Raw genomic sequence first — 10,664 nt, forward strand, 5'->3', positions numbered from 1 at the left:
TTCTGTGTATTGTGTGTGGTGAATTTTAATCTTTAATTGGCAAAAAAGATTATATATATATATATATATATATATATATATATATATATATATATATATATCAGAATTCTGTAGTCTGGACAAAATAAAACTGTTTTTAAGTTTGATTATTCATGCACGAATTTCATGCACCAAGCCACTAGTAAAATAATAAAAAGTCTTAATTCATCTGGCCAAACATAAAATACAAATGTCACTGAATTAAAGAATATGCAGTTAGTTTAATAAAAATTATAATAATACATAACATGTTTTTTTGTTTGGCCGGGATGCTTATTCCCCTCAGACCCTTCCTTAGCTAATAATATTAGATATATTCTGTTCCTAATTGGTTACTGGTTTAATACTATTGCTTTTATTTCTGGTATATAAATGTTATAGTAGATGCAAAAAAAAAAAAAAAAAAAAACCAAACTTAAGACAAGCAGCAAAAAGACTTAGATCATGGTAACTCAAAAATTAGAAATTATCCAGAATACTTTTTAACAAGGGCATACAAGATCTGACTGCCTCCTATTCACATGCCTTTTTATTTTAAACTAGAGGTGCACATGATGATTTATCATTCACAAAAGGTTTGCTGACTGTATAAATAGGTTTAAAAATACTCAGATAGCTACACAGATGCTATATATATAACTAGAGGCCAGGTGCATGAAATTGATGCACTCAGTTGGGGGGAGGGGGGGTCAGGGCAGAGGGTCCCGGAGCCCGGCCTGCACTCTGTTGTAGTCTGGGAGCCCTCACAGTCAGACATCCTTAGTGCTATCATGGAGGCGGGAGAGGCTCCCACCACCACCACTGCACTCACCAGCTGTGAGCCTGGCTTCTGGCTGAGAGGCACTCCCACTGTGGGAGCACACTGACCACCAGGGGTAGCTCCTGCATTGAGTATCTGCCCCCTGGTGGTCAGTGCACATCATAGTGACCAGTCAATTTGCATATTAGCCTATTATTATACAGGACTAGAGGTCTGGTGCACGAAATTTGTGCATGTAGGGGGGTGTCCTTCAGCCCAGCCTACACCCTTTCCAATCTGGGACCCCTCGAGGGATCAGGCCTAAACTGGCAGTCGGACATCCTTCTCACAATTCGGGATTATTGGCTCCTAACTGCTCACCTGCCTGCTTGCCTGATCGCCCCTAACTGCCTCTGTCTGCCAGCCTGGTCACCTCTAACTTGCCCCCTGCTGGCCTGATCACCCCTACCTTGCCCCCCTGCCAGCCTGATTGCCCCTGCCTTTTCCCCCTGCCAGCCTGATCACCCCTAACTTGCTCCCCTGCTAGCCTGATCTTTCCTAACTGTCTGCTTCAGCCCCAGGCCTAAGCTGCAGTCTGGCGTCCCTTTGTGGGAGACAACCTGGTGGATCAGGGGAAGGCTCTGCCCCCATTATCCTGCTGCTGCTGCCAGTTCCAGCCTGAGCCTGGGCTCTTCATAGCCATGCCCCAGCCCTCACAGCCACTGCAGCTTTGTATGGAAGGATGTCTGGAAGGTCCTCTGGAAGATGTCTGCTCTAACTAGAATATTACCTTTTTATTAGTATATATAATAATAATTTGACCTTAAATGCATATAAGGTTATGGCCTTTCCCCATCCTCAATGGTCCATTATTCAGCAAGACAAACACTAATGCTGAAACCTCCTGGAATAAGCTTCCTAGCATAACGGGACCCTGTTATCCAATCAAAAGTTTGGTCATTAATGCAGCCTTTGGATTGGTTTATGACCAAAAGGGGATATGTGGAGGAAAAGGTGCCACATACTAACCTGACTACCTCAGGGAAGGCCTGCATGATGGCCTTGCAAACTCAGAGATCTAAAGTAACTACAAAAAAAATTGGTCTGAAATTAGAACTTTTTTTTTTTGTTAATCCTCACCCAAGGATATTTTCCCATTGATTTTTCGGACGAGTGGAAGAGAGAAGGAAATACAGAGAGAAACATCAATTTTAGAGAAACACATCATTGGTTGCCTCCTGCACGAGCTCAGACCAGGTCCTGGGCCAGGGAAGAGCCTGCAACCAAGGTACATATCCTTGACCAGAATCAAACCCGGGACTCTAGTCCACAGGCCGACACTCTATCCACTGAGCAAAACCGGATTGGGCTGAAATTAAAACTTTTTAATTAAAAGCAGTTTATGGTGGTTAATCATGTCCTGGTCCCACAGCTTCGCTGACAAAGGTCAATCTTTACCCTAGCTGAGCCTGTCTATTGGCTTTTTTGCATCTAAGGTACCGGTAACCTATTTTTGGAATGTCCAAGTAATTTTCCTCTTTCTGGACCCCTCAAAGCATAGGCACCATTCTGTATAGACCACAAATCTCCTTCTAATTATTGAGCTAATTGTTGACTGCTAATTATCCTATATCCACCTATGTAAAAAAGTGTTTATAATTTACTTTATATCCAATCTCAGAGGTTTCTCCCACTTTGTTTTCTCCTGCCTCCCTAAAATGTCACTAATGGATTTCCTGTGCCCCACATATGCCTCCTCTTTTGATTGTAATGTATAAAATAAGACACAAAACTGCCATTCTCCAGAGCATTATCTCAATCCATTAAAATTTTGCTTCCTGACAATTGTCGACAGTTTGTCTCAAATAAACTCACAAAAATTCTTTACAGGTTTGAATGTTTTTTTATCTTGACATTTATATAAGCAAATACATTTTTCTCTTTTTATTGTTTAAAGTATTACAAATAAGCAGCAGCCAGGCTCGTCGCAGCCAGGCCCGTCGCAGCCAGGCCCGGAGTGTTGTGGGGTCGAACCCTGGGTTCAAAATGAAAGGAAAAAAGGAGCAATGCAGCCAATTCGGGTACCAGAGTGTTAGGTCCGTCATCACAATGGACTCAGAGAAGCTCCTGTGTCCCTTCACCCAAAAGGACAGAGAGTTGCCCAGAGGACAGCAAAGTGGGAGAAGAAAACTGAAGGCCACGCAAGGGACTGAGGTGCCAACATGGAGTCATCTGAAGAAATTAAAGACTGAAGTGGAAGCTACCTTTTTAATCATGTTCCTGCTCACATTAGCATCTGTTAGCTTTCAGTCTTCTGCAAGGTCTTGTGCAGCAAATCCAGGGACTCTGAGTAAATCTACACCAGCAACAAAAGAAACTCATTTAGTAGCTAAAAATAATATGTCCATAATTCTGATTTCTCATTTTGTTTTGCATTGGCATTGTTGTTATTATTTAATAGCCAGAGTTTTGCTCTTGACATTCAAGTTTTGAAAATAACATGTATGTGGTTTAGTTTTTGCATTGGAATTGTTTGCAATTGTTTTTAATTTTAGAGCCCTATTATTGATGTTTAAATTTTATTTTAACTAGTAAAACAGGGTGATATGTAGAGAGAAAAAAATAAATAAAAAATAAAGTATTACAAATAGTAGTACATATGTCTTCTTTTTTCCCTCCATTGATCTACCCCCTGGCCTCCCCTACCCGCCCCCGGCACATGCCTTCACTGCCCCCCTCCAGTGTCTTGCATCCATTGGCTATGCTTATATGCATGCATCCAAGTCCTTCAGTTGCTCTCTTCCCCCACCCCCAACCCTCCCCAGTCTTCCCGTTGTAGTTTTCCTCTGTATCTATTTTTTTCATCAATTTATAATGTTCTTTATATTCCACAAATGAATGACATCATGTGGTATTTATCTTTCACTGTCTGGCTTGTTTCACTTAGCATAATGCTCTCCAATTCCTTCCATGCTGGTGCAAATGGAAAAAATTCCTTCTTTTTACAGCAGTCTAATATTCCACTGTGTAGATGCACCACAGTTTTCTAATCCACTCATCTGCTGATGAGCATTTAGACTGTTTTCAAATCTTAGCTATTGTAAATTGTGCTATGAACATAGGGGTGCATATATCCTTTCTGATTGGTGTTTCTGTTTTTTTGGGATATATTCCTAGAAGTGAGGTCACAGTGTCAAATGGGAGTTACACTTTTAATTTTTTGAGAAATTGCTGTTCTGTTTTCCACAGTGGCTGCACCAGTCCTTTTTCTCCGCATCCTCTCCAGAACTTATCATTTGTTGATTTGTTGATGATAGCCATTCTTGCAGGTACCTCATTGTTGTTTTGACTTTCATCTCTTGGATGATTCATGACTTTGAGCCTATTTTCATGTCTCTTGGCTTTCTGTATGTCTCATTTTGAAAAAAAAAAAGTGACATTTATTTTCTGTTGCTTGTAAGCTTGTTACTTGTTGCTTTATACGTTTTTGAAGCTCTCACCAGGTGAATGTAAGTTCAGAGATTTTCTTTTTAATAAATTTTCTTTTCTTTTTTTAATTAAAAAATCTTTATTGTTCAGATTATTACAGTTGTTTCTCCTTCCCCCCCCCCTCCCGACTGTCCTCATCCATAGGTGTACGATTTTTGTCCAGTCTCTTCCCACACCCCCTATTCCCCTTTCCCCCTGAGAATTGTCAGTCTACTCCCTTTCTATGCCCCTGATTCTATCATATTCACCAGTTTATTCTGTTCCTCAGATTTTTAATTCACTTCATTTTTAGGTTCACTTGTTGATAGATATGTATTTGTTGTTCCTAATTTTTATCTTTACTTTCTTCTTCTTCCTCTTCTTAAAGAATACCCTTCAGCATTTCATATAATGCTGGTTTGGGAGTGATGAACTCCTTTAGTTTTTTCTTATCTGTGAAGCTTTTTATCTGACCTTCAATTCTGAATGATAACTTTGCTGGGTAGAATAATCTTGGTTGTAGGTTCTTGCTATTCATCACTTTGAATATTTCTTGCTACTCTTTTTTGGCCTGCATAGTTTCTGTTAAGAAATCATCTGACAATCGTATGGGTACTCCCTTGTAGGTGATTAACTGGTTTTCACTTGCCGCTTTTAATATTTTCTCTTTGTCTTTTGCTCTTGACATTTTAATTATGATGTGTCTTGGTGTGGTCCTCTTTGGATTCCTTTTATTTGGGGTTCTGTGAACTTCCTGGACTTGTAAGTCTATTTCCTTCACCAGGTAGGGAAAGTTTCCTGTCATTATTTCTTCAAATAGGTTTTCAGTATCTTGCTCTCTCTCTTCTCCTGGCATCCCATAATTAGGATATTGATATGCTTGAGGTTGTCCCAGAGGCTCCTTACATTATCTTCAAATTTTTGGATTCTCTTTTCTTTTTATTTTTCTGGTTGGGTGTTTTTTGCTTCTTTGTATTTCAAATCTTTGACTTGATTCTTGTGTTTGTCTAGTCTGCTGTTATGTCTCTGTATAGTGTTTTTTATTTCAGTCAGTGTATGTTTAATTTCTAGTTGTTCCTTTTTCATATTCTCAAGGGTCTCACTAAATTTGTCAGCCTTTTCTAGGAAATTCTTGGAAAACCTTAAAACCATTGTTTTGAACTCCATATCCAGTCATTTGCTTTCCCCCATCTCTTTTGTTTGTGATCTGTTTCTTTGTAACAGATCACAAACAAAATTTCTAGGAAATTCTTGGAAAACCTTAAAACCATTGTTTTGAACTCCATATCCAGTCATTTGCTTTCCCCCATCTCTTTTGTTTGTGATCTGTTTCTTTGTCTCTGCATTTTCACTGCTTCCCTAACTTTGTAGAGTAGCTTTGTATGCTAGGTGTCCTATATGGCCCAGTGGCTCAGCCTCCCTAATTACCTAAGGTGGACACTCTTGGTGCACCCCTTTGTGGACTGTATGTACAGCTTTGTTGTAGTTAAATCTTGATTGTTATTGGTATCACTGGGAGGAATTGACCTCTAGGCCAATTGGCAGTGAGGATCAGCTGTGTCTACGCTGGGAGAACCTTACGAGACAAGACTTGCAAAATTGCAAAAGCCTCTGTGCTCAGGTTGAATGGAGTGGACTCTCAGGGCTGAGCAGACAGTCTTGGCTTCCTGTCAGCCCTGCCCTATGAGGCCCCTGGGTCTCAGTGTCCCTCGGTAATTGCTGTAAGCACCTCTGAGAGAAAGCTGCCCTCAAGCTTCACCCACTGCCAGACAGTCCAGTTTCTCCCCCAATGAATCTGGATTCCCAGATTCTCATTCGGAACTGGGGTTCAGTGCAGTCAGGAGCTTCCGTCTGTCTTCCACTAGAGAAAGCCATCAGTGCACTCAGCAGTCAGTCCTTTCTATGTACTTTCATGTGTGAGCTTCTAGACCTCTGCCTTTCACGGCTCCTGAGTTTCCATGTGCTCTCTCTTTTCCTAACAGTCCATATTCCCCCCCATATGAGTCTGGGTCCCTAGTATCTTGCCAGGAACTGGGGTTCAGTGCAGTCGGAACTGAGGTTCAGTGCAGTCGGGAGCTTCCTTCTCCCTTCTGCCAGATAAAGACAGCCAAGCACTCAGCCACCCTTCCTCTCTACACACGTATCTCCATACCTCAGCCTTTTGCAGCTCCTCTGATTCTCCGTGAGCTTTTCTCTTTCCTTCTAGTTGTAGAATTTCCACTCAGCCAGCTTTCCTGTGGTTCCGAATGATGTCCCTTCTGTCTGTTAGCTGTAGTTTTGAAATTGTTGTGAGGCATCAGTTTAGGTGTTTACCTATGCCACCATCTTGGTTTCTCTCAAATTTTCTTTTCTGATTCAGAAGTGGCCTTCTTTATTTGAACTATTACTTGATGTCTATTTTGCCTGATAATCTTACAAATAAACCATCTTTCTTTTAGTTTTACTGGTCATTGGTATTTTTTTTTTTTTACCATTACTTAACTTTCATCCATTCTGTGGCATGCTACTGTACCTGCTTTATGACCTGCAAAGTGCTGAAGCATGTTTCTAATGCCTGAATTAGATTGTATGGGCTACCATAACAATCAATGATACCATAGACTATGTGAATTATTAATAGGATTTTATTCCACACAGTTCTGGAAGTTGTAAGTCCAACATCAAGGTTTTGGCAGGTTTGGATTTTTCTGAGGCCTCTCTCCTTGACTTGAAGATAACCACCTTCTTATTGCTTCTTTATATGGTCATCCCTCTGTGTATGCATACCCTAGTGCCTCTCTGTGTGTCCCTAAACTCTTCTTATAAGGACAATATTTGGATTGGGTTAAGGTACACCATAATTAATCCTCTAACTTCATCGCCTCTTTAAAGGCCCTATCACCAAATACAGACATGTTCTGAAGTACTAGGATTTAGGACTTCAACATATGAAGTTTGAGGAACACAATTCAGTCAATAGAAATGCCTGATGTTACAGTGACATTATCATAAGAGACTAGAGTGTAGGGAACATTATCATAAAAGACTAGAGAGCAGAGCAGGACACAGCAGGAAAAATGATGGCTTGTTAGGCTTCTGTTAGCCTACAGCTTCTCCATTTCATAAGATTCTCTGAGGGAAAATTAGTCCCAGGCATTGGACTTAAATTTTTGCACTGCTATTACTCAGCCTTGATACTGGTTGGGAATCAGTATACCATAATAGTTAATAACTCATAGTTTAAGATATAACACTTATGTATTATCAAAAGTACTTCTATTTTCTTTCAAGAGACAAAACCTTTCTTTCTTAACCTCAGTTTTCTAATTAGAAGTAGAGACAAAAATAACTACTCATGTTCCTCTAATTGTTGTGAGAATTTAATGAAATTTAGACACTCTTTGCACATATTATGAGCTAAGTGTTTGCTAGGTGTAAGGTTTGGAAAATTGGTTGTCCAGCCTTCAATTTACACAATTGGCAGACTCTTGGTGAGCAGTTTTCTATTTAGGCCATGCCACCTCAAGTATTATATATAAGACATGCAGAAGGGGGAGAGATGGGACTGTAAACTGGGTGTAGAACCACTGGGAGTCAAATTCTCACCAAATACCCCCTTACTCTTTAGCACTCATGACGCTTGCAGTTCTCTAAGTTTCAGCAAGAAAGAGATATCAACTGGATTTTTGCATGGTCCTCTCTTCCCTTCTTAGCATTATGCTTGATATATACTGGTGTTTGAATGAATGAATGAATGAATGAATGAGTGAATTAATAAATAATATATTCCAGACATATACCATTCTTTATTCTCTCTGAAAATTAGTAACCTGTGGCATACCAAGACCCTAGCCTTGCAGCTGGTGTTCATAGGGATTCAATGGAAATTTATGGAAGGGAAGCCTAGGCTTATCTCTAACTTGATGAGCTTTCAGAGGGGCATTTTGGAGATTTTAGCCCTTTAGTCTTCAAAAGAACTTTACACACTCCCTGAGCATCATATGTCATTGGCCTGAGGGATGGCTGAAGGCCAAGTGAAGCTTCTGGAGGTGGTCTAGCTTCAATTGGGAGAAACAGTCAATAAGGGAAGCCCTGAGGATGTGGGTCATCACGAGGTTAACTTGGTTGGTCATTTCCACTATTCAGGTAAAGAACTGGAAGTGGAAACTTGTCTAGTGATATAGCATCACCTCTTAAAAGAATTCCAGCTCCAGCTTTCCAAAGATCCCCTCAAGGCTGTGGAATGGCATGTAGCTAATAACTTGTATCCTTCTATACCAGAGACAAAGAAACGCTGGTGCTTCTCAAATTATGAAATTGCAAGGAAAGCCAGACAAGTATAAGAAATCAAATACATAAACAAATGGAAGAACATACTATGTTCATGGATAGGAAGAATCACAATCATTAAAATGTTCATACTACCCAGAGCAATCTACAGATTCAATGCAATCCTCATTAAAATAGAAATGGCATATTTCACAGACCTAGAACAAATCTCCAAAAATTCATCTGGAATAAAAAAAGACCCTGAATAGCCACAGCAATTCTTAGAAATAAGAACAAAGTTGGAGGGATCACAATACCAGTTATCAAGCTATATTACAAAACCACAGTTCTCAAAACTGCCTGTACTGCCACAAGAACAGACATGCAGACCAATGGAATACGATAGAGAACCCAGAAACCAAGCCAAACCACTATGCTCAATAAATATTTGACAAAGGAGGCAAGAGCATACAATGGAGTCAAGACAGTCTCTTTAATAAATGTTGCTGGGGAAAATTGGTCAGATATATGCAAAAAGATGAAACTAGATCACCAACTTACACCATACGCAAAAATAAACTCAAAATGATTAAAGGACTTAAATGTAAGACAGGAAACCATAAAAATCTTAGAAGACTCCATAGGCAGCAAAATATCGGACATATGTTTTAGCAATATCTTTACCAATACAGCGCCTTGGGCAATGAAAAATAAAGAGAAAATAAACAAATGGACTACATCAAAATAAAAAGCTTCTGCACAGCAAAAGAAACCATCAACAAAACAACAAAAAATCCTACTGCATGGGAGAACATATTTGCCAATGCTATCTCAGATAAGAGTTTAATCTCCAAAACTTACAGGGAACTCATATAACTTAACAAAAGTAATATAAACAATTCAATTTAAAAAAATGGGCAAAGGACCTAAATAGACACTTTTCGAAGTGGACATACAGAAGGCCAAAAGACATATGAAAACATGTTCAAAGTCACTAACCATCCAAGAGATGCAAATCAAAACAATGAGGTACCCATCACACCTGTCAGAATGGCTATCAACAAATCAACAAACGACAAGTGCTGGTGAGGATATGGAGAAAAAGGAACCCTCGTGCACTGCTGGTGGGAATGCCAACTGGGGTAGCCACTGTGGAAAACAGTAAGGAGCTTCCTCAAAAAGTTAAAAATTTGACCCAGTAATCCCACTTCTAGGACTATATCCCAAGAAAGCATAAACACCAATCAGAAAGGGAATATGCACCCCTATGTTCATAGCAGTATAATTTACAATAGCTAAGATTTGGGAACATCCTAAGTGCCCATCAGCAGATGAGTGGATTAGAAAACTGTGGTACATCTACACAATGGAATACTATGCTGCTATTAAAAAGAAGGAACTTTTACCATTTGCAAAAGCATGGATGGAACTGGACAGCATTATGCTAAGTGAAATAAGCCAGTCGGAGAAAGATAAATATCATATGATCTCATTCATATGTGGGTTATAATGAACAACATAAACTGATGAACAAAAATTGATTCAGAGATAAGGTAACACTGACAGACCATCCAAATTCAAAGATAAGGCAGGGGAGGGGTTTAGAAATAAACCAAAGGACTTGTATGCATGCATATTAGTATAACCAATGCATGCAGACACTGGGGCTGTGGGGCCTTATCCTGGGGAGTGGGAGTGCCTGGGGGATCAATTGGAGAAAAAGGAGACATATGTAATACTTTAAACAATAATAAAAATCCTCTCCAATAAAACACTTCTACACCTCAGGAAGAAAAAACAAAACTATGATACATTTACACCATTGAATACTATTCAGCAATACAGAAGAAGGATCTCTTACTCTTTGAGTCAGCCTGGGGGGACTGGAGGATATTGTACTAAACAAAATGAGCCAGAGAAAGACAAGTATCATATAATCTCACTCATATGTGCAATCTAAAGAACAAAATAGATCCAGGGGCATAGAAACATGGAACAGATTGTTGAATCTCAGAGGGAAGGCAGGGGTGTGTAGGTGTGTGGGAAGAGATTAACCAAATAACTTACATGCATAACCCATGGATGCATACAATGGTGTGGTAAAGGCCTGGGGAAGTGGGGGAGTGTGGGCTAGGTGTGAATGGGGGGGGGGAAGGATATATCTGTAATA

This window comes from Pipistrellus hanaki, assembly GCF_964339955.1.
Source record: "Pipistrellus hanaki genome assembly, chromosome: X".
Lineage (NCBI taxonomy): Eukaryota > Metazoa > Chordata > Mammalia > Chiroptera > Vespertilionidae > Pipistrellus > Pipistrellus hanaki.